The 2,457-nt window shown below is 38.9% G+C and overlaps 1 pseudogene; it reads left to right on the top strand.

Moving 5' to 3' along the window:
• Window positions 1–366: 366 nt before the first annotated feature.
• On the top strand, window positions 367–1,725 carry LOC109455164 (elongation factor 1-alpha 1 pseudogene; annotated as a pseudogene).
• The last annotated feature ends 732 nt before the right edge of the window (window positions 1,726–2,457 follow it).

Here is a 2,457-nt window from a genome sequence, read left to right on the forward strand (position 1 = left end):
GCAGAAGAACTCAAACCCAGGGAGAGAGATATAATAAAGTAAGAAGAAAACCATAATTAAAATAAGTATAATTAATGTTCTTAGAGACATTTTAAATATTGTAGCATTGAAAATAAAGAATCGGGAATCATGCAGATAAAAGAATATGATTTTTGAAATAAAAATATCAATGAATCTGCTGACTAATAGAATGATCATAAATAAAGGGAGAATTAGTAAGGTAAAAGATTAAGCTAAGAGAATCTCTCAGAATATAGCTGAAAAGACAAAAATAAAGTTAAATAAAAAAAGTATTTTGAGTTTTTCACAATGGGTTTGCTGCCAGAACACATGTGTTGTGAAAAACATCACTAAATCTAAGCCAAAATGGGAAAGGAAGAGAAACATATCAACATAATCATCATTGGACATGTAGAATTTGGCAAGTCCACTGCTACAGGTCATCTGGTTTACAAATGTGGTGGGATCGACCAAAAAACCATCAAAAAATTTGAGAAGGAGGCTGCTGAGATGAAAAGACTTCTTCAAGCATGCCTGGGTCTTGGATAAACTAAAAGCTGAACATCAGCGTGGTATCACTATTGATATCTTCCTGTGGAAATTCAAGACCAGCAAGTATTACGTGACCACCATTGATGCCCCAGGACACAGAGACTTTATCAAAAACGTGATTACAGGCACATCTCAGGCTGACTGCGCAGCCCTGATTGTTGCTGCTGGGGTTGGTGAATGTGAAGCAAGTGTCTCCAAGAATGGGCAGACCCGTGAGCATGCCCCTGTGGCTTACACACAGGGTGTGAAACAACTAATCATTGGTGTTAAAATGGATTCTACTCAGCCGCCTCACAGCCAGAAGAAACATGAGGAAATCATTAAGAGAGTCAGCACCTACGTTAAGAAAATTGGCTACAACCCTGACACAGTCGCATTTGTGCCAATTTCTGGTTGGAACAGTGACAACATGCTGGAGCCAAGTGCTAACATGCCTGGGTTCAAGGGGTGGAAAGTCACCCATAAAGATGGCAATGCCAGTGGAACCACGCTGCTTGAAGCTCTGATTGCATCCTGCAACCAACTTGTCCAACTGACAAGCCTTTGGGTCTGCCCCTCCAGGATGTCTACAAAATTGGTCATAGTGGAAACTGGTGTTCTCAGACCTGGCATGGTGGCCACCTTTGTTCCAGTCAACCTTAGAACTGAAGTAAAATCTGTTGAAATGCACCATGAAGCTTTGAGTGAAGCTCTTCCTGGGGAAAGTGTGGGCTTTAATGTCAAGAATGTTTCTGTCAAAGATGTTCGTCGTGACAGTGTGGCTGGTATGGTTGGTGACCACGAAAAATGATTCACCAATGGAAGCAGCTGGCTTCATGACTCAGGAGATTATCCTGAACCATCCAGGCCAAATAAGTGCCGGATGCACACCTGTGCGGGACTGTCACACAGCTCACACTGCTTTGCTGAGCTGAAGAAGAAGGTTGATCATCGTTCAGGGAAAAAGCTGGAAGATGACCTGAAGTTTTGAAATCTGGTGATGCAGCCATAGATATGGTTCCTTGCAAGCCCATGTGTATTGAGAACTTCTCTGACTACCCTCCTCTGGGTTTTTTTACTGTTCATGACACAAGACAGCCAGTTGCTGTGGGTGTCATCAAAGCAGTGGACAAGAAGGCAGCTGGAGCTGGCAAGGTAACCAAGTGTGCCCAGAAAGCTCAGAAGGCTCAATGAATATTATCCCCAATACCTGCCAGTCCAGTCTTAATCAGTGGTGGGAGAACGGTCTCAGAGCTGTTTGTCTCAATTGGCCATTTAAGGTTAGTAGTAAAAGACTGCTTAGTGATTGTAAAGCTTCGTAAAACCTTCAGAAAGAAAGGAAAATAGACCACTTGGGTTTATTTTTCATGTGGTAGTTTTTAAGTTATTTTTAAAATCAGTAATTTTTAATGGAAACAACTTGACCAAAATCCATCACAAAATTTTGAGACCCATTAAAACAAAATTTAATGAGAAAAAAAAAGGATTTTGAGCTTTCAATTTCCACATACTACATTATCGAGGGGAAAAATGTGATTGACAGGTATAGAAAAATATGACAAGTCAAAAGTATGACATAAAGAAAAGTATAACACAAAACAGTCATACAAAAAGAAAACCCAGCCCTGACCTGAATTTTGATTCCCACACTGAAGGATAATTTGGTCAACAGAATGAATGAAAAAGACTACATCCAGACATATGTGGTGAAATACTAAAGTTAATTGATAAAAAGAAAACCATAAATGATTCTACACAAGAAAAAGTAAACAGAAAAGAAATGAAAATTCAATTCATATCATACTTTTTCTGGCAAAAAGGGATACAAAAAGCCAATAAAGTAAAATTTGCAAAAAATTGAAGGAAAATAATTTTGATCTTAGAATTATTCATAGAATTACACACTCATATGTAAGAGTGAAATAT

Source organism: Rhinolophus sinicus, chromosome 3 (assembly GCF_057876585.1).
Source record: "Rhinolophus sinicus isolate RSI-liver-muscle chromosome 3, RSI-T2T, whole genome shotgun sequence".
NCBI lineage: Eukaryota > Metazoa > Chordata > Mammalia > Chiroptera > Rhinolophidae > Rhinolophus > Rhinolophus sinicus.